The 26,083-nt window shown below is 38.5% G+C and overlaps 2 protein-coding genes and 1 pseudogene across 11 annotated transcripts in view; 1 reads left to right on the top strand and 2 right to left on the bottom strand.

Annotated features, from left to right (window-relative positions):
- The window catches only part of MED12L (mediator complex subunit 12L), a 349,139-nt gene that overhangs the window by 156,756 nt on the left and 166,300 nt on the right, over positions 1-26,083 (bottom strand). The gene's annotated exons all lie outside the window — the stretch shown is intronic.
- P2RY14 (purinergic receptor P2Y14) overlaps positions 552-26,083 on the top strand; it is a 65,553-nt gene continuing 40,021 nt past the window's right edge. For all 3 annotated transcript variants that reach the window (XM_034957610.3, XM_003826463.4, XM_034957608.3), the window contains exon 1: positions 552-1,012. The gene's annotated coding sequence lies outside the window, so the exon portion shown is untranslated. The remainder of the gene's footprint in view (positions 1,013-26,083) is intronic.
- LOC103782964 (suppressor of presenilin-2-like) overlaps positions 7,992-26,083 on the bottom strand; it is a 45,210-nt pseudogene continuing 27,118 nt past the window's right edge.

The raw sequence follows: 26,083 nt of genomic DNA, 5'->3' as shown, positions 1-26,083 counted from the left end.
GTATAGTTATGTTTTTAAGGCAAGCTGAACTTTACTAGTTGTTACCCATAATTTGGCAATGGAACAGCCTAAGTAAATACACTTAAAATGCAGGAGACTTATAAAGTAAGCTTTTCAGCCCCTTGTCTTCTTTCTTTCTGGTTCTGAGTTATACACTTTGAAGAGGACTTTGTAGCCATCTTCTGAAAACTTCCAAATCTAATGGCACTAATAGTCAATGGGAAAGACAGTGGAGCACTGCAGGACATCACCAATTATATTACAGAGCCTGAAAGGAACTAAAAATATGAAGACTTTCAAAATAGTAACACAGCACAAACACCAAAATGTTAACACACGAGGAGTTTATCTGAAGTCCTACTTGTGATCTGTTTATCAGTAATGTTCAAATATGGGAAAATTAATGTGGGAAAAATGACAATGCAACACCTCTTATCTAGAATATGTCGATATTGGTGTCAAAATACTTCTTTATTCTGTTAATTCCGCATTTCCAGGTAGCTCCAACTACCCATCTCTGCATGTTATACTGTGAAGCTGCTGACAATTTTCTGAGGGTGCTTCAGAAAGAACCATATCTTACACATCAGTTCTCCACCTCATACCACATGTTGAATTTGACAGTGGCAAAGGTTAGAAAAGAAAACAGGTTGTTGCCTGGCTGTGCATCAGATGATGTAGGGATGTGGGGAAAAGTAGGAGGAGAAATAAGAAAGCAGGACTGTTTTTGCATTACTGGAGGAAAGGAACTAGCTCAGAAGTCAGCCTAACACCCACAGAGATTAAAACGTCTCTTCCTTCCTCTTTGTTTCCACGTCCCAGTCTTCAATAAATTCTATCTGACAACAGCAGCAGAGGGACCCACTATCTTGTGGTTTCTGTCAAGTTCCTGATTTTCATCCGTAGTTGAAGATGAGCAAGAACTCTGTAACAGTGTTACCTTGCAGCCTACAATGAGAGGTATTTCAAAATGAGTGAAGCATGACTCTCACAGATGAAGGCCTAGACGCAGGTAAGAAAACAGCTTTTCCATGAAATGACTTGCATGTATGTGAATGGTGCATGGGAACAGAAAAGATTTCTGAGCTGGGCAGCAACAAAGCTGAGGAACACTGAACCATTGCCACTCACATTTTTCTCAGTAGGTTACTTTTTGTTTGACAACTATAATTGGTATATTAATATATTTCCCCATGCTAATATGGGGATCCAATACTGAAATATTATCATTTATGATTTAGGATTTCCAATCGTGGCTGTCAAAATATATCTGTGATGAAGAGATATCAAGGAAAATGTTTAAAAGGTATTCATCCAGGACAAACATTTCAAAAGCTCGTAAATGTGTATTAAAATTGCTTCTCAAAACTACAAAATCGATTAGCGTAATACTTAGGTCAGTATGTCTTTGTTTGCAATTGCATATGTGTACAGATATATAGTTGCATTTACTTGTACATACACTTATATAAGTAAAAGTTTTTATCTTTGTCATTATTAGGAAAAGTTAACCCCATTAACACCTACTAAAATAAAATGCCTTTAAACTGTAAATCACAAAAATATCTGTCCTAGGCATAGCAAATATTTGAGTTCATATGCTACTTATTTATAGTCTATGACTAATCAGCTAAATTACTTACAATTCTTTAAACATTATAAATTAAATTACATTCAGGAGAATTAGCACAGACCCACAATGTCAGCTTATTCAACCAAGCCCATGCAATCCATCCTGTCTACATATACTTTGTTAACCAAGGACAATCAATCCTACGGAGAAAATGAATCAAAGATCACACTAGTAAAAAAATAAATAGTTTGTATATTCATCTTTCTAAAACATACAAACTTGATAATCAGTTTTAGCACTAAAAAAAACCTAGCCATTAAGTTAAAAAGAAAACAATGCACTCAGAAAATACCAAAATGGCATATTTTATGATTTGTAAACATGCAATGAATTTTATATTTCGGTAAAATTTATGAATACTATATATACAAACATGCATACAATTGTGTGCACACAATTAACACATTGGTATATATGAATGAACTCTATATTGTCATGTCTGGAAAAAAAAAAAAAAACAGGGAGGCCAGGCATGGTGGCTCACACCTGTAATCCCAGCACTTTGTGAGGCCAAGGTGAGTGGATCATTTGAGGTCAGGAGTTCAAGACCAGCCTAGCCAACATGGTAAAACCCCTATCTCCACTAAAAATACAAAAATTAGCTGGGTGGTAGTGGTGCATGCCTGTAATCCCAGGTACTCAGGAGGCTGAGGCAGGAGAATCGCTTGAGTCTGGGAGGCAGAGGTTGTGGTGAGCTGAGATTGGGCCACTGCACTCCAGTCTGGGTGAGACAGTGAGACCCTGTCTCAAAAAAAAACCAAAAAAAGAAAACAAACAAACAAAAAAAAAAACAAAAGAACAGTGGGGAGATTCCAAGGTACTCAAAGCATGAAGACACAGGGGAAGTGGGCCGGGTGCAGAGGAAGAAGTATAATTTCCTGAAGTATTACGGTGCCCACTTCACAGTTGAAGCAGGTACAGAGGGTGTGACTATCCTGAGCAAGGCCACCTATGATGCTTCTAAAGTGCTGAACAGAAGAAGAATACTGCTCCCTAAAAGAACGTTCACTCTATAAAGTGCTTCTGAGTGAATTTAGATGTTGAGGCTTCCCTAAGCCTAAGGCTCTATGAACTCAGAAGTCACAGGTTTATTCCATTTGGCCCCAGGATATCCTTAGAAGTTAGGTCAGTCACAAGTGAGCTGTTTCAACCTCCCAGTGTGAGCAGTCTCTAGAATACCAAAAACAGACCAGTCCAGGAGGTAGGCTGACACCAACACAAGCATATTCTGCCATCATCATGAGCATCCTCACCTGCAGAAGGCTGTCTAGTGGAGGATGATGGACAATAAGGAGAGTTTCCTTTAATTGAAAATTATATCAGTACAAGAGTGCCAAGTTGGTTTGGATAGAGCAGTGGATCTCAAAGTGTAGATACTATACCAGCTGAATCAACATCACCAGTGAGCTTGTCAGACATGCAAATTATTGACCCCAAACCTACAGAATCAGAAACAATGGGGGTGGAGCCCAGCAATCTCTTTTAACAAGCCCTCCAGGTAATTCTGTTGCACATTCAGTTTTGGGTGACCCCATGTCCTGGGACAGATCCAGTTTTCACCTGTTGTCTGGGCATAATTGAAAATAGTGCCTCCTTTCTATCTCAAAAGTGTCCTTGATTGTATAATAAATTAATTATGATCATCAATATGATCGCCCTGCCAGTTCATACTGGATGCTAAGAAGGCATTGCATTGGCCAGATGCTGTCTACTACTTGGGATTTCAAATTAGCTTCAAGTCTGGTGCTACACCCATAGCCTCCCCACCATCACCCCGCAATACTAAAAGATGCATTGCCTCCTAAAAGTCTGAGCAGCACAGCTAGATAAATCAACTTCAGTAAAAATATCCTATCTTAATGAGAAAAAATACCTACAACCAAACTATGTAAAATCTATTTTAAATTCTCAGCTTCCTAAGTAGCATGAGAATCAGGTCTCCAAAACCCTCTTTACTAAATTTTCTGGTTCTTCTTTACAGGGAATTTTCTTTTCCTCCCTAGCACCCTTAAAAAGGATAAATCTAGTAATTAATGAATGCTATTTTTATAGTAATCATTTGGTTACATTAATTCACCGAAACACCAAGTTTACCACAGCAAAGCTTCTCAATCCACCTGTTCTTTAAAGTCAAAGTGAAATACTGGTCATATGCTTTTAGATCTGATTAGATTCCTTTGAAATTTTTGTCTTTACTCGGTATAAATTAAATTGCTAGCTTTTTATTTTTCACTGAAACCTCCCATCTGTTGTTTTTGAAAAGCATCAAAGGCCTTAGATATCATGTTCTGACCCCTCATCATTCAAATAAAAGAACAGCCAGGGACGGGTGCTGGCTTCTACCCAATTATATGACATATGCTTTTGAGGTTAAGATATCAAAGAAAAGAGGAAAAGATCAGTTAGTTGGCTTCTGAGGTTGGCCCAAAGCGATCTGTACACTTGTAGTGTGATCACTTGGGGAAAAAAATCTGATCCTCGATACTTTCCAGGATCATACACACGCAATTATTTTCATCACATCACTTGTAGCCTCTAGACTCTAGGAGCCATTTATATCAAGCAGATGGGAAATGTGCCACCTTCTATAGTGGGAGAGACACCTGGCTGGAAAGAACTCACCTGTTGCTGATGTGATCTTCCCAGTGAGTCGAGCCCTAAGGTCAAAGGTTGGTAGGAGAGCTCATACAAGGTTTCATCTAAGAACATTTCCATCCTGCTACAGATGATGAATGAAATCCCCTTCTCAATCTAGGGATATTTTGGCCATTTATTCATTCAACACTGATTCCTTACAATGAGGCAGCCAACATTCTAGGAATGGTAGAGATGGTGTGATGAAAAGGTTCTGGGCCTCTGGTGGCTTACATTCTAACAGACATATCCACAAACCTTAACATCATCACTCCTAGGAATTGATAGTCATTCAATTATGACAACAATCTTTGGACATATTATAACTTATAAGATTACATTTTTATTTCCTTAATGGGGATTTGGAGATGATTCTAATCTCATCAGAAGTCATTTACTGACTAGATCCAAATCCCTAACCTTAATCCAGCTGGGAGCTGATAGCCCTGCATGTACAGATGACAAAAACAGAATATTAAAAATGATACTTAGTTCAGTTAAATGTCCTAGGAGGTGGCCTTTAGTGTTGAATGTTCTTTCTCTCCTGGCCCCCAAAACTGCCTATCTATGTTTCTGCACAAGGATTTCACTGCCTCTTTCCCCACTATAAATATGCCTATAAGCACTACCTTTATAGAAGTGAAAAAAGGAAGAGGGAGGATATGGTCTGAGATAAAAAGAAAACCTAAGATGTCAGACCAGCTGTCCCTGTTATCACTGAGTTTGATACACAGCAGCTGTCCTTATAACTGGTACCACTGAGGCAAGTTAGTTAAGGAAAAATACAGGTTAACCAAAATAACAGGTTAAGTAGGAATTATTTTTAGAAACCTTAAATACATTATTTTAATTTGAAATACAAAGTGCACATTAATTGCTTAATCTTTTGGTTTTGTGGCAGCGAGGCCTTTTTTCTGAGTATGGGTTGGTTCATTAGATATCTGCACCAATTTTCTTCCATGAGCCACGACTTTAGCACACTGCCAGTCAAATCCAGTTTCTCAGTTTAGTTCAAGTAGTGTGAGAACTTTAAAATGCTTTAGAGGCCACAAGATTTAAAAAATCCAGACCCAGTCCTAGACTTTAAAGTCCCTCAAAGAACAGACTCTGTCTTAGCCTCATAACACAGTGAAGTTTTCAATAAATGTTACATGAATGGACAAAAATGAGGGTCTTAAACATGATTTGAAAACAACAGTCTGCATCACCAATTTTTATTTAAATCCACTCCTACCCCAATTAAGAAATGGTATGTGCCTTGTTCTAAAGAAGACAACCAGTCCCTATGTGTACAATGCCAAGTAGTATAGCATAATAATGAAAAGTGTGCATTCTAGAATCAGACTTTTTGGCTTCAAATCTTGACTCCACCATTTATTCTAATACAACCTTAATAAAGTCACTTAACAACTCTATGCCTCATTTTCCTTACTGAGTTATGGGGATTAAATGAGTTATATACATAAATTACCCAGAACAGTAATTGGCATAAGAACACAATCAGGCCAGTGGCTCATGCCTGTAATCCTAACACTTTGGGAGGCCGAGGTGGGCAGATCACAAGGTCAGAAGTTTGAGACCAGCCTGGCCAACATGGTGAAACTCCGTCTCTACTAAAAAAAAAACAAAACAAAACAAAAAAAACAAAAATTAGCCGGGCATGGTGGTGTGTGCCTGTAATCCCAGCTACTCAGGAGGCTGAGGCAGGAGAATTGCTTGAACCCAGAAGGCAGAGGCTGCAGTGAGCTGAGATCGCACCACTGCACCACAGCCTGGGTGACACAGCAAGACTCCATCTCCAAAAAAAAAAAAAAAAAAAGAACACAACAATGTTTATTGCTGTCATTGCCAGCATCATCTTCTTTCCTGATAACACAGTGTGGTGCTCTGATGACTATAAGAACAATGGAAGCCAAAGAGATATACAGTTTGAATATTCCTTGATCAAACTGCTTTGGACCAGGAGTGTTTCAGATTTCAGATTTTGGAATATTTGCATTACACTTAGCAGATGAGAATCCCTAATCTGAAATGCTCCAATGAACATTTCTTTTGAGAGTCATGCCAGCCCTCAAAAAGTTTCAGATATTGAAGCACTTCGGACTTCAGATTTTGGGATTAGGGATACTCAACTTGTATTCAAAATTCCAGTGTGTTCCTTAACCTCTCCCTGCTCAGTTGACTCATCTGTAGAAAACAGAACAAAAATAACCACCTAGAAGAATGGCTGTTAAGAGTTATCATGCCTGGTACATAGTTGAGAGTCAAAACATTATAGCCATTAACACTCATACAAGGAAGAAAATCTACAACTCCACACTTCAATCCATATCCACAGATGTCCCCACCTCCTGCACATCTGTCAGCCTCTACCCACCAAATCTTAATTAACCAGGATTTGGTTGTGTACTCAATATTTTACTTGGGGCAGAGGACAAACAACCTTTCCCAAGTATGCACTTTGTAAGAAGATCCACACTGAAAAACAGGATATAATCTAGGAAAAATTAAACGGTGCTTTTAATTTATAAGTTAAAAAATGGAAATTTGGGAGGAGGAAATACCACTGTGCGCTGGTGCACCTGGAGAACAGAAGCAGCAGAATTAAAATGAGTCTTGAAAGAGGGACATGATACATATATATGGGAAATGATAGACTGATAACTATGGGAATGATACACTGAGTAGAAAAACAACTTCAATTTATGTTTATTGGTCCAAAAACATGTCCTGTTTTATTTTTATCTTGACCTCTTGACTTGAGAAACCTTGACCCTATTTGAGAAATCTTCTCCCCAAGTCCTAAAAACATTTACCTCTTTGCATCTTCAAAACACAGCACAAACCATCTATTGTCCAGAAAGCCTTTTCTGTTTATCCTGCCTTTTCCTGCAAGCTCATGTGGTACACACTGTCACTTCTGCCCTCTTTCAAGCATCCTATACCATTTACACACTCATTACAATCTGCCCTGTGTATGCTCAACATCTGTATTGCTTCAAGAGCAAGTTTTGTGCCTTTGACTTTTTCCCCTAATTTATATTGGGGTATAAACCACATACAATAAATGAAAATTAGATTTTAAGTGTACAGTTCATTGAGGTTTGACACCATATAATCACCACCCCAATTAAGATAAACAGTATTTCCATCACAAAAATTTCATCATTCTCTTTTCTAGGCACAGCCATCTACATTCCTAATTTCTCTCATTAGAGCTTAGTTCTACCAGTATTAGAACTACACTGAAATGGAATCACAAGGTACATAGTCGTTTGTGTCTGACTTGTTTTGCTCAACATGTTTTGAGATTTAACTTGTTTTGCTCAGCATGTTTTGAGATTTATCTATATTGTGGGCCCGCATCATCCTCCGGATCACCATATGGTATTCTATGAGTATACCACAATTTGTTTACCCATTTTAATCTGTTGATGAGCATTTGGGTTGTTCCCAACTTTTGGCTATTGTGAAAAGAGTTGCTATGAATATTCTAATATAAGTCCTTCTATGGACATACACTTTCACTTCTCCTGGGTAAACACCTAGGAGTGAAATTACTAGGTCACAAGGAAGCTTGTTTAACTTGATAAGAAGTGACCCGTTATTCAAAGTAGATTTACTGTTTTACACTATAACCAAAAATATACCAAAGTATCAATTATTCTATTTCCTCATCAATTCTTAACATTGTCAAGTTTTTTTTTCCATTCTAATGGGTGAAAGTACTACCTTATTATTTTAATTTGTATTTCCCTGTTGACAAGTGAGGCTGAGAATCTTTTCATGTGCTCCTTGACCAAACAGCTTCCTTTGTGAATTATTTGTTCGCATCTTTTCAGCATTTTTTTAAGAAACTGAGTTTGTCTTTTTATTATAGAGTAATGAAAATTATTTAAATAGTCTGAGCCTTTAACAGAGATACTTTTGTGACTATTTACTCCCCAATCTATGGCTTGCCTTCATTTTCTTAATGGTGTCTACAAAAAAAAATGAAAGTTTTAAATTTGGGGATTTTTTTTTTTGGTTTTTGGGTATGTGTACACATTTAGTTTTATTCTAACAAAGCAACTTGTACACTTTTAACATTTAAAACTAAGTGTCATCTTTCCTTTCCAGTGAAATAAAAAGAAAATTTTAAAATAGACAGGTACAAAAGTACAACAGAGAATGTGAATTCTAAATAATATCCTGCAGGTTCTGTGGATTGTCCCATCGAGTGGCAGGGCAAGAGTCATCATTGGAGAAAACTTATTTGAAACGTGTCATGTTAAACTGCAAAGATGCCCATTAAACATCACAATTAAATATGCCAAAGGAGAAGCCATGTTGTCAAAATACACACTTAACCCACCCAAACATCTCAAACTCACCCTTTGCTGACCTTACATAGTCCCATTTTTTGTCTTTTTTTAAACAAGAGAAAGTAGACAGATACATGTTGGCAAATGCTAACTATCCATATTCACGCAGAGACACAGTGTTCTGAGCCCAATACACAGAGAAAGGAAGAAAAGTGCTAAAATTCTGTGCACTAATACACAGGGGCTTAGCACCATGCAACTTCCAGCAGAGCAAAGGGAGGTTTTTCTTTTTTCCCCAGAGAGTTCAGTGGTATTGAATCCATACAGTTTTTGTTCAGACAAGAAGGGATAAAAATGAATTTGGAACAGAAAGGGGTAGAGATCCTTTTCCCATTGTATTCTGCTCAAGTTATTTTCCCCCCAAATAAGTTGAGAACCGTGGTGTAGAGAAAAAAAGACGTCAAGAACAAGGCAGCTGAGCCCAAGAGAAAACACACACACACACACACACACACACACACACACACACACACACGACAGCTTGCTCCCAGGAACTGGAGAAAATTTCTAAAAAGGTTGGAACCTATCAGTGTTCTATTAGTCATTTTCTCCTTCACCCCCTTTCTTTCCTCCCTTTCATCATCATCATCTTCATCTTCTTCACTTTCATCCTTATCCCCTTTCTTTATCAATATCTTCCCATCCTTCTTCATCATTTATCTCCTTCCCTTTCTTCATCATCCATATTGAAAACCAAGTAGTACTGTAATGGATTTGTCCAAGTATTATCTTTGATGAACTCTCCTAACTCAACAACACCTGCATCAGAACGGTCAGTAAACCAGGTAAAGAAGCTCTCTGGTTCTTCGTGCTGCCTCTTCCTGCTGACTTTACTCTGCGTTTGACTGGAACGTTTTCATTATATCCTTTCCAGATTTGCATTTGACTTCAGTGGACTCTAAAAATAGATCACCACTCTCATTCAGATGAAATTCCTTGGAGAGAACTTTATTTTCAAACTAAAGATTTTCATCAAAATAAAAATCTTTCTGTAACCTGATTTAATACCTCCAAATTCTGTCACTTCAACTCTTCAAATAATACAGTGCCTCTTTGTCTTCCTCCCCAAGTAATGTAGACACTTGTGGATGGCTGACAAATGCTGTTACCCAAAAATTTGAGATTTGGGCAATCAATTTTGACCTCTTCCAAAAAATGGTTGGCAGAATTTGTTATACTTCTGTTCTGCTTTCACCATCTCCCCACTGGCTTGTTCATTAAGTCTCTGAATTTCTTTTGTGTGTGTGTGTGTGTGTGTGTGTGTGTGTGTGTGATGGAGTTTCACTCTTGTTGCCCCGGCTGGAGTGCAATGGCACGATCTCAGGTCACTGCAACCTCCACCTCCCAGGTTCTAGTGATTCTCCTGCCTCAGCCTCCCAAGTAGCTGGGATTACAGGCATGCACCACCACACCTGGCTAATTTTGTATTTTTAGTAGAGATGGGGTTTCTGCATGTTGGTCAGGCTGGTCTCGAACTCCCGACCTCAGGTGATCCATCCACCTTGGCCTCCCAGAGTATAGGCATAAGCCACCGCACCCAGCCTGTATTTCCTTTTGTACATCATCAATATATTCAATTGCTTCTTTCTGTTCTTTTTCTCCCTTCTTTGGCAAGCCCAGAGAGGCCAATGTCTCCTCCGGTCTCAGAGCAGGAAGTAGTCTTGGTTTTGGGGGTCACACCACTAGGAAAGTTCAAGAACCAGACAATTCTTCTTTCTCATCAGGAAGATGCTCAGAAAACTTAATTTTTTTTGTTTTGTGGCTAAAAAATTTTGCATACTAAAAAACCAACCGAAGGTTGGGAAGGTATTTTACATTTTCCTCTAGAAGCTTTGTGGTCTTAGTTTTACCTTTAGGTCTATGATACATCTTAAATTGCTTCCTTGATTCCTCCATTTCATCTGTTAGTAGCTCTCTGCAGAGAACAAGTGCTTTGTAAACACTGCTGACTCACTTATAAATGCTCTATAGGTTAGAAGAAATGTGTTTTCAAAGCTTACTAAAGGCTCTATGCTCAGCCTCAGTAACATTCTAGATTTAAAAAACCACTAATAGGAATGAACTCACAAATTAGACAAAATTTGAAACAAATTAGACAAAATTCGACAAAATGTCTAACTCACAAATTAGACAAAATGGAGAAACCTGGAAGCTTCCATTTAGAACTCATGTTATGGTTCTGCCTAGGACATACCTTGACTAGGGCAGGGATAATCCAGTTTTATTTCTGTACAAATAGCAGTTTAACTCAGCACAGAAAATGGAGAGCAGTATGCTCACCATATTTTCTTCCTCTTTGTATATATGTTAGAAAATTACCATGTCATTAGCATAGACTGAATTCTTTTTAACGAATTAGGCCATAAAACAGTAATTCACAGCAGCTCTGTTGAAAACTGACTTATATATATAAGTAATAAATGTTACAAGATATTACTCTCAAGAGACATTTTCTATAGCCTAAAACACTGGCATTATTTTACAGGATTTAGGTAGCTTTAAAAAATGTTTTACTAATGCTTTGTATTGAAAACATGTAAACTCAAAACATAAAAAGAATTATTCCCACTGTTTAAAGACTACCACCCAATGCATATTAAAACAGAGCATTTCCAGCTATTTCCTTGAGACTTTACTAAGAACGCATAAGACTAAAAAGAGCAAAAATTACCCTTGTCCATTTTACTGGCATTTGGAGAAATTCATAAATTAGGATAATAGCGCATTTCTTAAGTACTTAGCAATTGATAAAATACTCTATGTACAAAGAAATTTTAAAAAGCTCTTCTCAAACACTGTATTTTGACAGCTGTTTCCTTGATATTATTCAGCCAAAACACGCTCCATGTTTAGCAAGGTTCCTTTCTTATTACTCTGCCTTAGTGCCTAAACTTCTACACCACAATTAGGCAATTCTTTTTAATGAATTAGGCCATAAAACAGTAATTCACAGCAGCTCTGTTGAAAACTGACTTATATATATAAGTAATACATGTTACAAGATATTACTCTCAAGAGACATTTTCTATAGCCTGAAACACTGGCATTATTTTATAGGATTTAGGTGGCTTTAAAAAAATGTTTTAAATTCATAGGAAAACTATTTACATCTAAGGAAGGACCGAGGCTCTCATTTGTAGCTTGCACTTTTCTGTTTTTAACAATTACCCAGATTCACAAGCTAACATTTCAGGGATAATCAATAGTGGCTTAGAATTTAGGGTGAAAAAAGAGAAAGTATCATATAACCTTGATATTGTTTCTTTCTAAAAAGAAAAGGGGATTTGTGATTAGCTACTTAAATTTGATTATATTATACACTTAAATTCCTTTTCTCATGAAGTATTTCAATGACTACCATTTCCTTAATAGCACTCCATTATTGTTATGCCTTTCTAAATGACAAGGTACAATCCTTTTCATAGCCAAAGGTCAAAAAGAATAAAGAAAGCAAAAATCTCCCAGTAAGGAATACTGTCATAAGTCACATCTTCCATGAAGTGTTTAGTTGATAGTTCCTGTAACAGTCAAAATAAACTTCACTTCAAGAATGTAAGGAGTTCTAACATGCAAGAAATGAACTCTAGAATGAGCTGCCCAGACAATTTTAAATTAGGAAAAAGTCTTTTGTACTTTACAGTATAGATGTAATTTGTCAACACTATGTATAAAGTAAATGCAAACATCCCATAAAATCCATTTTAAACCATACTGAAAACACTCCAGGACAGAACGGATTGACTTCATGTGAAGGTGGGGGTTTATAAAAGTTACAGACTCCTACAACATGCTGGGCATGACCGCATACCAATTCCTTCCCAGGAGAAGGAAGTTTTCCCTTCGTAGGACATCTACAGCACTTTTTTGCTCTGACCTTAGTCTTTCTTCTTACCAGGCAGCTAACTATTTCCTGCATGTATGCTTTATTTTTCCCTGTGCCAAGCCACCAAGTCCCAAAGCTTTCCTCCCATGGCTGGAGTTCCTTTCCACTGATATGTTCATATCACTTGCTCATCCACTCCTTCATTTACTTAAAATCTTCAAGGTACTAGAATAGGAAAGAATGTTCAAGGAAAATAAGACAGCAACCCCCATCTCTTATAGCTAACGCTAAGGTGGAAGTCAAAATTGAAACAGGATTTTTAAAAAGGACTGCACTATTATACAACTGCTTCTGTAAAAATATAATTTAAAAAATGTCTAGAGTCTAGGCAACCTGTGTTTAATGTTAAGTCAGTTCGCTCAACACTAAACTGCTTTCTATCTGGATGATACTGTAAATGTGATCCTAAAAGTCTCTTCTGTTTGAGATTGTCCAGACACATGCAGTGATAGGGTTCAAATATTTCACAAATTTGTTAACATTTTGGCTTTGATAAGTTCATGTTCTCATTTTAATAGAAGATGTTGAATACCTTGGAAATTGAGGTCATGAAGGGAAATCTACTTATTTAACAGAAATCAGATGAGCCTTCCTCAAAGGCACAGAGGCAGGAGCATCATTAGCATAAAGTTGCCGTAACAACGTCGTGCTGCAAACAAAAGCACTAAGGAGAAAGGGGAACTGAAAGGGGAAAGATGGCAGCAAAGCCAAGGGCACCTGTGCACACTGCCAAGTCGAATCTAGGTCAGTAGCTCAGGAACTCTTGTAACTGAGCAACCTGAAGGCACAGACAACAATTAAATGCCTCTTTGAACCAGAACTAATCAGACTTGCCCAGCGCTGATGCCCTTTGCCTGCCATCTTCAATTCTCAGGGCCGCAAGACTCTGCTCCGAGCCTTTCCATGATTCCCTGAAAAGGACCAAGAGATCCTTCCAATTTCATAGGTGTTCTGACTTTAATTTGCAGGGAGAAATTTTTTTATACAAACACAATCTTACCAATACATAAGACAGAACCAGAAATACTATACTCTTGGTGAGGCTGAGATGGGGACACCATCCGTCTCCCTGGAACCCCAGAAGGCCTATGAAGACTGCCAGAAGCCAGCCAAGAAACATTTTAAAACCTACTCAGATTCCTCCATATAAAAAGGAATATTCTTATGATGAGCCTGCTGTATACTGCCTATTTTCTTAGGGAGAAACCCTGAATATAACTGAAAATCTGTCATCAGTGATTTGAGAGGAGATAGGGAGGATGATGGCAGTGACCGGCAAGTGGGCAGTTGAGAATAAAGACTCGAAAAGGCTCTCATGGTGTAAGACACAAATATAAGAGTAAACAAGCAGAAGATAATGATACTCAAAAAAGAGAAATTAGTCTGTGAAACTTCTGCTTTTTAAAAAATTCTCAGAAATTCCACGTCTGTGCTGGGAAAAATAAACTGAACAGTTTTATTTTCCTGATCTCTTTAAAAGCCAAAAGATCTACTCAGTTTCCATAATGACTATTTAAAGTCTCAGAATAGAGCATCGTACATTATATTCTACGAGTAGCTCTCCTTTGTTTATTCCTTCTTTGGCTCAACCATTATTAACTGAATACTTCCACTGTGCCAGATACTGCTCTAGGTGCTGGCGACACACAGCATAACAAGTGGTTCTGCACTGAAGAATAATCTAGCAGGCTGGAGGCAGGACATAATGGCGAGTTCGGGAAAATAGGGTGAGAGGAAGAAATCATCATGAAGATGAGAGATCAGAACAGAAATAAGGGAGACAAAGAGGGAGAAAGAGCAAATGGAGAAGATGGGTGTGTTATCTTTGAAGTGGAGGAGCAAGAGCAAGAAGGCCAGTGTGGCTACAAGAGAAGGGCAAGGCAGTGGCCACAGGAGGTACAGTCAGAGAACCAGGCAGGGCCAGCTGGTCATGTAGAGCCATGCAGGCCATGACCAAACTCTGGATGTTTTCTAAGTGTGATGAGACCACACACACACATACACACACACGCACTGGGTGGGTCTGAGCAAGGGAGTAGCAAGGCTTAATTTATGTTTTTAGAGCTCCTTCTTGCAGCTGGCTGGGGTAGGGGGCACAGGCAGGAAGGTCACAGGAGGCTCCTGCTCCCAGCATTGATTATGACAGAGCAGTTTTTAATACACAAATTAAACTGCAATTTGAGGGAAACAATTTCAGGAGAAAGAAACCCCATCAACTATAAATGAGAAAACTCTCCATACTGGGTTATGGTTATCTTAGAGATGTGCGCTTTACACAATCATAAACCAACTAATGAGCTCAGGTTTGAATTTCTGAGACAGGCCATAAGGCGTTTTCAATAAAAGCTCTTAAGCAGTTTCTTCTTTCCTAACTGACAAAATACACTCCTACTGCCCTCGTGAGAAGAGTTCAGTTCTTCCATTTAAAAGATGGCATGTCCAATAATTACTTAATTTTATGCTAAGTGAGCACAAACTCTTTTTGATGTCACAGAAAACAAGTGCTTACAAAATAATGAAATCAATTACAGCAGCTGTACTGAAGACCAACCTCAAAACACAACCTTCAAAGATTTTAGGGGAATGTGGGAGGGAACAAGGAAATACAAGTACAGAGATCTTTAAACACTGAACAACGAAATAACCCAAATGTCCAGTAACAGAAAAATGGTTATGATTCTTTTCTTCAGTGAAATGAAGTAGAACTACTCAAAAGAAAAAGGCAGAACTTTAAAAACTGAAATGGAAAAGTCACCATGATATACTGTTAAGTGGGTAGGGGAGAGGGAAGGAGTGGTGGTAAGAGATCTCAGCCTCTGTCCATCGTTATCTGCCTTTCTACAATTCCTAACATTAACTGAAGGCTGTGCCACACTTTACCCTGCACTGACTTCAACACTGCTTTGTATTGTCTCACTCTTACCACAACCCTATGGGGTAAAGAGAATTATTACCATTTAACAGATGAGTTAGGTATTTTACCAAGAGTCACAGAGCTGATAAGTGGGGGGGTGGTACGTGAATCCAGGAATTCCAACCCTGTAGCCTGCATTCTTAATCTCTATATTACATTAATCTCTTAGAGATGAGTCCTTATTCACTGAACATGTTAAATTAATTTGTTCTTGGATTGTTTCTTTCAAATAACACTTAAAAAATTTAAAACTCCCATTTGATGTTCTGGGAAATAATTTCAAGGAAAATTAAATTAACGATAAAACACGCAAAGCTCATGATATTTTGGAAAGTTGATATGACCCAAGTTGGCATTAAACTCAAAATCAAAGAACAAAACAACTTTACAAACAAATGTTATTTAAAGGCTCAGTGACTGATGATAATTCTGTCAGCCTTCACTATGATAGCAAATTGTGAACACCACATTTGTACATTTCCTTCTGGTTCCACATGTTTGTAATAATGCAATGTTATCCAGTTTAAAATGAAACAGATGCTCACAAGTTTAAGACACTCTGGGGAGGTCCACTCAGCCGGCATTATTTCAGCAGTTTCACGTGCTGATGACAAAGGACTGGAAGACAGCTGAAGGTGAGGCTGATTAGCCAAATCACTAAAGGGTGCTGGGCCATCCTAAAAGCACAGGGCCTGTGCACACTCCTCAGCTGTTGATCCATCTCTGCACCCACTTCGCCCATGCAGACATGTCCTAATCCTCACTCGTCAACCCCATGTACTCCTACATGGGTCTCTTCCCCAACGCCACCCCACGCAACAGTCATTCATTGCAGTGTTTTCTCTTCCTCCTAAAGACCAGCAGAGGGTACATGTTAAGATGCCCTAGAGAACTACGGCTTCCCCTGCCTCAACTCAAATCCTTACCAGCTACGTGTCTTCAGGCAAAATGCTTAACCTCACCAAGCCTTACTGCCCTCTATCATTTAACTGAGGAGACGTTAACAGGACTTACTTTATATAGAAGCTATCAGGTTTTAATGAGTTAATATAAATAAGGAATTTAGAACAGTATCTGGCATACAATAAAAACTCAGTAAGTCTTAGGTATTATTATTATTCCTGTTATCTTCCTAGTGCATTTTACCATTTGCAGCAAAATAACTGGTTACCCAAGAATAAATCTGTCGGTGATTTTAATTTTCTGCTTTCTACTTTTCTGTATTTTCTAATGTATTTACATTGCCCATGCATCCCTTAGTAAATTTAAAAAACACATATACAAACTAAGCTTTTAACATAGGCCTCACCAAATTTCCTTCACAGTGGCTGGCACGGGGACCTCCAAAAGGCTGAACTATGTAAAGTCTATGGCTGAGCAAGCAGGCACCCACTGTTGCCAGCCAGGTGTCAGGGCCACCCCATAGGTACCATGTTTACATTCACCACAGGGCCCAGCATTAATGTCTGGAGATATCTCAGTGTGCAAATTCGTCCCACAAAAAGTTGGGGGCAAACCACAGTCCAGGGCTACTCATGCTACTGGAGATGAACAATAATCAAATTCTCAAATCCAAACTATCACTAGTGTGACTTAAAATCTAATACTTCTGATGGGATACATCCTGAAACCAAAATGTTTCCTTTATAACAGGGGACTTAATCAGGAGAGTTCATGAATTCCCTGCTAGTGTATAAAATGTGTCTGTACATTTTTCTAGCTATCTAACTTTCAATAAATTCTGAAAGGTATTCATAACCCAAAGCTATTAAAAAATAGTTGTTTTAACAGTGATTCTCAAACTTTAACATGTTTGTTAAAACATCTACCCCTTCAGCTGAGTGCAGTGGCACATACCTGTAATCTTAGCACATTGGGAGGCCGAGGCGGGTCAATCACAAGAGGTCAGGAGTTCAAGACCAGCCTGGCCAACGTGGTGAAACCCCGTCTCTACTAAAAATAAAAAAAAATTAGCCAGGCATGGTGACGAACGCCTGTAGTCCCAGCTACTCGGGAGGCTGAGGCACAAGAATATATTGAACCCAGGAGGTGGAGGTTATAGTGCGCCAAGATCATACCACTGCACTGTGGCCTGGATGACACGGCAAGACTCTGTCTCAAAACACAACAAAACAAAACAAAACAAAACAAACACCACGTACCACTGGACCCCTCCCCAGAGGCTGAGTTTCAGGAATGGAGGTGTCTGGGAGTCTTGGGTAACTTGCATTTCCAGCAAGTTCTCAGGTCATCCTGATCCAGGCCCAGGAACCACACTTTGAGAACCACCAGCTTAAGGAGTTATGTGGGCATTTTTACTTTATTCTGAAGATAAGCAACCAACCTCTCTAACAGAAGTAATGTATGAAAACTAATGGCTGTTTCTCCATTACTTACCCAGGAATTACCTAGCAAGCCATGGCCACCATCCCTCCTACCCTCCACAATTCCAGGTAGGCTACACTTGACTATCAGTTCAATCCTGCAAATATTATCATATTCCTTATATCCTATTAGATTAGAAACTAGCTTTGATATTAGGATAAAACAGTGGCTGTGAATGTATCTCCACCTCTGCCTTTTGGGGTTTTTTTTTGGTCTCTCCATCATTCGTTCATGCAAAATACCTCTCTAATCTGTCTCATTCATGGGCATTTCCAAAAGAGAATGGGGAAGAGTATAATTTAGTTTATAAAATTGCACCCCCTCTTATTTCAGAATTAAATGCATAAATAAACATGGCCCTGAAAATCAAGATGCTTCCCCTCCAAAAAAACAAAAGCCGATGACATTCCATTGTTAAACACACACGGATCCTCAGGCCATGCTTGCCCTGCAACACACAGAACCAAAGACACCATACACATCCACACCATCAAGGAAATCAGTCTGGGGAGATGGAAACTGGAAGGCCAGAAAAATGGATGTGACGCCGTCAAGATAAAGATAAATGTTGACTTTACTGGAAACGTCTCAGCTTTGAGTATAATTTAGTCTGAATACAACTAAGGCAGGAACAGTATTCTGAAGAGAAAAAAAAGATTACAGTTATTTACAAGAATACAGTTATTTACCTTTTAAAGACTAGGTCCAAATACCTACAAACCTCAGAAAAGTGATCACTGGGAAACAAAGCCGGTCAGCATTGAGCTGTACTTATGTAAAATGTCATTAAAAACCAGCTTTAGGGCCAGGTGCAGTGGTTCAGGTCTGTAATTCCAGCATGTTGGTAGACTGTGGCAGGAGGATCACTTGAGTTCAGAAGTTCGAGACCAACCAGGGCAACACTGTGAGACCCCTATCTCTATGAAAAATATAAAAATTAGCTGGACACAGTGGTACACGCCTGTAGTCCCAGCTACTTGGGAGGCTAATATGGGAGGATTGCTTAAACCCAGGAGTTTAAGGCTGCAGTGAGCCACTATCATGCCACCTCACTCCAGCCTGGACAACAGAGCAAGACCCTGTCTCAAAAAACAAACAACAACAAAAACTGGCTTTTAAAAGATATTAGTAGACCTAGATTAAGAAGGAAATGAGAGGTTAACATAAGTTCATAATGCATTTTGGCTGTATCAACTCTTAACAGAAAGTCCATACAATTTAATTAGGCTAGATAAGGTGACGTTGCGGCTCTTTTCTTTATTTTTAAACACCATGTCCATTAAGTTTACTAGCCCTCATTCTTTCCACAACTGAAACACACTCATGATCTGCTACCCTAAGCCCACCAATGGTGTCCCCAGTCCCACCCATCACCATATCCCCAGCAGTGAGCTGAATGCTGTGGTTGACAAAAACAAAATACAAAATAACCCGAGCTCCCCACTTCACAATGCCTACCAATCTTTTATGTATCACATGAAAAAAATATTTACCACATACCAAAAGGGGATTGGTTTCCAAACTTAGAATTAAAATACAAGGATTACAGAAAGGACAGAACAGGATGAACTAACACAGTCAGAGACGTCATGAAGGAATCAGCTTTAAAATAGAATAAACAGAGTGAAAAAAGAATGCACTGGGGCAAGAACTATAAACCAGGACTCTAAACTTTTGTTTGGAAATGCTATGAGCTCGTTTAAGCGGAATAATTCTCTGAAAGATTAACACAGTGTATTTATACACAGTAGAAGCTCAATAAATTTGCACATAGTAGCATTCACTGCAAAGAGGGACAAAGTAAAACCTACCTATCTTGAGGCTCATTTTAAGATGTTTATGAAGACCTGAGCTTGCAAAAAATTTTTAGTATTTGAAAAGTTTATTCTGATTATCCAGTGTCTACTTATTCTTAGGGTGAACACATACCCCAGTTTGCCTGAGACAGACCCAGTTCACTCCTGCTGTCCCCATGTAATTAAGTCCTCTTTTCATTCTCAAAAGTGTCCAGGTTGACTAATAAGTTAGAAGACCACCCTATCCAAATCAGTACTGGTTAAGCATTGGGTGAATAAAATCTCACTGAAAGTATTTCCTGGGGTTCTGTACCTCAGATCAGAAAATTCCTCCTTAAATCTTAAAGGCGTTAAGAAAAATATAGCATAGTTCAAAAGGAGTGCCTGTTTCTGAAGGAAAGCCAGAGGTTGATAGCACCTCACAGAAACCATTGTTCTCAGAGAGTTGTGTGGCCGTAATCCTACAGCAGGATAACTAATCAAACACAAAGAGTTGAAATATGCAGAGGCACCACCTTAGGTGAACCTTTCAGTCCATGTGTTAAAAAAGGTTCTCCTTATTCCAGTATATTTAAAGTATGTCATTTCCCAAATGCTTTTAAAAATTAAATTTGATTTATTGCTAATAGTAAATACATACATATTACATATGTGTGTGCAGCACCACTTACCAGCACTATTTCACAGGTGGCAAAGGCGAAGCCTGCAGAGGCTAACAGCACACACAACCTGAATCCACAGCTCCCATCCACAAAGCCTCCTCTACCTTAGAGTAGGCAAAGACCTGACCCTGAAGGACTTTCTTTTTTTTTTTTTTTTTTTTTTTTTTTTTTTTTTTTTTTTTTTTTTTTTGAGACAGAATCTTGCTCTGTCGCCCAGGCTGGAGTGCAGTGGCACGATCTCAGCTCACCGCAACCTCCACCTCCCAAGTTCAAGCGATTCTCCTGCCTCAGCCTCCCAAGCAGCTGGGACTACAGGCATGCACCACCACATCTGGCTAATTTTTTTGTATTTTTAGTAGAGACGGGGTTTCACCATGTTGATCAGGCTGGACTCTTAAAAAGCCCAAGGATGTTTATTTGTTGAGGCTAGATCTAAAGTGAACAAAGGTAGAAAAGGAAAATCCTCAAGTTCCTCAGGATGCACCACAGCCCTAGAGATTTAGCAGTCATTCAAAAAAACAGCTAAGAATGTGAAAATTCTCATTGTTCTCTTGCAAGGGATACCCTGGAATTTAACCCAGGGCCAGCCTCAGATAGCATTTCATGAATCAGTCTTTTTATTTTATTCTTCAAGAAAATAACAGAAAATTTTCTTCACCTGGTTTATACACAATGACCACATTAGAAAGTACTAAAAATTATTTTGTCAGCAACAAGACAACAAACAGAATTAAAGAAAGTGGGAAGAACTAGTGAAATTATATTAGAAAGCAACAATTGTGAGGGTCAAGAGTACTTGATTATGCCCGAGCTAGTTCCCATCTAGCTTCCAGATCTTTCTAATCCATCTCACAGTGGTCTCATACCATATCGGAACTCCCACTTTGGGCCTGTGGAAGAAAATGAATCCCAGGAGTTTGCCTGTAAATGCCTTGGAGCAACTCAGGGACCCACAGATTGGAATGGTATAGATACTGGGCTTGCACCTTTACTAATCAGGAATATCAAAAATAAATACAGCTTTATGCCAGAAAAATTGAACTTGTGGCCAAAACAAATTGTTTCTTATGTTATCTATTTACAAAATGCCTAAAAGAAGCTAGAGAGGGAAGGTGGGGAAGGAAGCAGCAATATTAATTGCCATTCAAAGGCTGTAGTAGGGAGAGAGAAGGAGGAACTTGGAATATAAAAATTTGTGTGACTCTCATCTAAGCCAAGTGGTCCACATGACACTTGAACAAAAGGTGGTCTAAAATGTAAGCCAGAGGAAAATTGTTGTGAGATATAGCTCCATAAATACCATGTTTAAACTGAATTTCAAAAGCATGTTTTCTCCAAAAAATTATCTCTTGAAGATGGTATGAAAGCCCACACAATGCAAATCTTGAAGTTCCTTTCAGTTCTCCATATACGAAATAATACTGATGACAGACAATATTTATTTTTCTCTTCTATGTGCCAGGCATACAGAACAATATTCCTCACAACAGTATTCTGAAGTAGATATTATAATCACTTTTGTACAGATTCTCCTAACGATGAGGGTGCTGAAGCACAGAGAGGTTAAGTAATGTGCCCCATGACAAAAAGCTAATGTGTAACTCAGCCGGTATTCTAACTAAGGCAATCTATTCTGGAGACAATGCTCTTAATCATTCAGATATATTGTTTCTCACATAAAAAATTTAAAAAACAGGACTACAGGTCAACAAATGTTTCAACTGTCTAAGAGATTAATACGCAGTGGAAAGGTTCTGAAAATATTTAAACTACAACATGCCAACTGGCATACAGTAAACTGAGAATTACACTGAAGCTGAAGAATAAATGGTACAGAAAAAGAAACTACATAAATATGCTTTCCAGGCGAGGTCACTTCAAAATCATTCCAAATGGTTCTAGAAAACTTAACAGCTCAAAAATGTCTAAAATCTCTCATAAGCATTTCTTTTTAAAACTACACCATTTCTTGTATCTCAGAAGCAGCTGTATCGTGCTGCTTTTCTGTTGTTTTCAAATCCATGTGCTTCTAATGCAGGGTTAAGTATCCTAACTCCTGGCAAATCATACATACTTCATATGTGGACTTGATAAGTGATATTTGATTTGTCAAATGGCAAGAGATTATTTAGCAAATTCAAACATTATTTTCCCCATGACCCATTTAAAAAAAAAAAAAACAACAAAAAAAAACCTCTGTCATTTCCCACCAAGAAAAAAAAAAAAAACAGACTGGATTAATAACCAGTCAGCTGAACTAACAAAATATTAACAAAATGCTCTGCTTGTATGAGTTTTTGTTCTCCTTACCTAAGAAAAATAAATGTTTCCTGCCTTTACTATTATTTAGCATCTCTTAGATCTTAAAATACGAGAAACTCATCTTTAGTGTAATAAGCTTTTGTCTTTCCTGTAGGACAGCAGTCTGTTGTGATTTCTGGCGATGGAGAGGTACTTTAGGACCACATGTTTTGCCTACATTAGGAAAAAAATAGCAAAACCCTAATTTCTGTGGTTGACAAGAGGGAAGAAAGATGGAGCCATCCTCATTCACACTCCCTGTGGAGACAGGGTGGGACTGGCAATGGGGGCCAAGGGAAAGACCACCAGCTCTGGTTGATCCTGGATGTGTCTCCATCCCTTCCTTACTGAGACCACAGAGTAAAGCACAGATGAGAATATCTCCTATTACCTTAGGCATGTTGAGGCAAAAATGTAAAGCTCCGAGAAGCACTCCATCATGTGTGCCCCATCCGTAATAGTTTGAGTTTACCAGGGTACTGCATATGAGATCTTATTTCCTCTTGTATTATATTTATAATTTGAAAATACTTTCCATGAGTTATGTATTGCTATGTATCTAAAAGAGCCTTCCTATAACCACAGTGGCTGGGTCAAAGACCTACTCAAATTTGGCTCTTTCCATAACAATTAATATTCATTAAAAACACAAAGCATAGCACTGTATTTCTATCTAGCATATGTTGAAAATGCAGTTTTGAAAGCATTGTAAAGGAACAATTAGCCTGTCATAGTAAAAAGAGACCCTACCATTTACTGTCCTTAGAACTAGGCATTATAGTAAGAAAATACACCTTAAGTGATTTAAACTTTCCAACAACTTTAATAGTGCAGGTAGTACTAGACTCTTTTTGCAGATGGGGAAACAGATTGAGAGAGATTACATTACCAGCCTGAGGTCTCCTGGTTTATACGAGGCAGTGCTGCTGGCTTTTACATCCAAATTTAACTCCATATGCCACGTTATGTAGCATTAACTGCAAAGAATCACAATTAATCTAATCCTGACTTTGTCTCTATGCTGGAGTAAACAAGTTCGCTGTATTTTTTCTTCATTTGTCCTGGATAAAACACTAGCTTAAGATGGCCAAAGGTTTCATCTCAGGGGCCAGTTTTGACAAGACTTTCTAAGTTCCACTATAGAAGGGAAGCTGCAGGAAAAATCGTGTGTGTTCAGTTAGAGATGTCTGAAAAGGCCCATAGCAGCACAGACCCTCCTCCCCAGCCATGGTAGAACCACAGTTGGTCGGCATTTATACCCAAACCGCCTGCCCGCACCCCCAGCCCCCTCCCCCTGGCCTTTTCTGCTGAGCAATTTAACTGCCGTGGACTTTCCGTCTACTCTACTGGATGCTCATTATCTAGAAACTCCCTCCCCCAACTTTTGAACTATGGCAAAAGCTAAGGTAGATATTTAAGTCACACTGCATGTCACACATGAAGGGTACCCATTAGTATAAATCCCAAAACAGCATTTTTACAAACAAATGGAAGTCACTGTATCCCTCTCACATCCCCTGTTATATGGCTGATAGTTCTATCCTCAGATTGCTCCTTCTTACATGAAATTGGTATCCCAACAGCTTCACCAATTCCATAAGCCAATCCTCAGCCTGCCTATTTGTGACTCGAAAGTTCCTATCTTTTAAGCGCTTCTCTACATTTTTAAATGAATACAAGCAAAGGTCTCGCTTATTATGAGTATAATACTATATTTATATTGCTAAGTATAATATAAAGTTTCTGGGAAAACTACAAAAAAAAAGAGCAGCAAGGCAAAGTATCAGAATCTGACTTAGACTTTTGGTAGCAGACAAGTCTCAACTATTCCGACAAGAATGAAAAACACAGTTTTGGAAGTGTGTATATATATCATGTATGTGACATTTATAAGACAGCAATAATTGCAACCTGCCAAAAGCAAAATGCCTAAAACTGGTAAGCTAGAGGTCTCTCCGGTGAAATGTAACACAAAGTTATTAATAACAAGCACATTTGTCAACACGAATCTCCTCTGCCTGTTGAGTTGTAATGCTAAGAAGCATCTATGCTGCAAAAGTTTTATCATATGCATAAACATGCACTTGGACTTCACATTTCTCTCTAAATGCAGCTGTTCACAAAAGTACTTTTAAGCTTACACATACACTTATAGCTAAGAACTAGATTAAATAAGGTTTGGTTCAAATTATAATATTGAAATAATAACAGCTAACATTTATATAGCATGTTTACATATCTCAACTAATTATAAATGGGAAAATGGGGAGGCAGAACCCAGAGGGAAGCCTGCCCTCATTAGACCAAGACAGCAAGGTTTCCCCTGGTCACTAGATGAAATTAGGGAGTTGCAATCCTTCAAACGTAAATGTTAAGCCTCTGCTATAAATAATACTCATATAGCTCTAGTTATGTGAATGAAAGATGCTGATTTATCCAAAAATTGTGGACATAATTATCTGGTAAAGGGAAACGTGCAAAGTGAGCTAAATCCTCATCTTCCACACAAGGAAGTCAACAGACACTATCAAAAGCCAAGAACCTCCAGTTACATAAGAAATACAGGCACTAATACCCAAAAATAGCTAAAAGGAAAAAGAGGTGGCTGAAAGGAAATAGCTAAAAGGAAAAAGAGGTGACTACCAGGGCATAAGAAAAGGGTATGGACTTCTATTTTTTTCATTATATGTTTTTTAAAATTGTTTCTTAAAGTACACAAATGCATAACTTTGATAAATCTTAAAAGTTTAACTTAACAACAAAAAAAAAAAACCAAGAAAAAATCAAAACAAAAAGAAGGTATATCAAATGTATCCATTCCTTGGACTAGAATAAGAAAAAAAAAGTAGTGGAGGTCCTCACTGATTAAATTAAATCACCTTCTTGGATATGAAAGACCTTTTTCAGTGGAGCTAAGTCTTAGGAGTCAGGTGTCCATGGATTGCTCTCAGCAAAAGGACAATGTTTCAAGCCCAGAAAGTAATCCTGGACAGCCTGGCAATATGGATGAGAGAGGCTGCAAAAAAGTCACCTGCCCCACCCCATTCCCGAGACAAGCCAAATGACTTCATGAATGAGACTGGGGCAACATCAGCAAAATACCCACCCACCCCCTCACAAAAAAAGAAAAAATCAGAAGACACAGCCATCACCATCTGTGATACAGTACAAAGCCTGAGGGGTGGCCTAAGTAGAATTAAATTAAGCACTATAGGAATTCAGAGAGAGGAAAACTATTCATTCTCAGTAAGAACATAAAGGAAAGCTCCACTAAAGTTGAAATTTAAAAGGGCCCATGCCAGGCTTAGGAAACGGCCCAACAAAGGCCAGAAGAGGGAGAACAGAAGGTGTGTTTGGAAATGAACATGATCTAAGCCATATTAAAATGTGTATCTTATGCTGCTGTTGCTCCACTCTAAACTGGAGTGAGGGGTAAGAGCGGAAGGCCCCTGGGACAGTCAATGGTTTCCGGCACAGTGCAAAACTTGAGTGCAGTATACGTGCCTCTCAA

The sequence above is a fragment of the Pan paniscus genome, chromosome 2, assembly GCF_029289425.2.
Source record: "Pan paniscus chromosome 2, NHGRI_mPanPan1-v2.0_pri, whole genome shotgun sequence".
NCBI lineage: Eukaryota > Metazoa > Chordata > Mammalia > Primates > Hominidae > Pan > Pan paniscus.
Note: the sequence above shows the minus strand (reverse complement) of the source record. Positions and strands in the feature narration are given on the sequence as shown.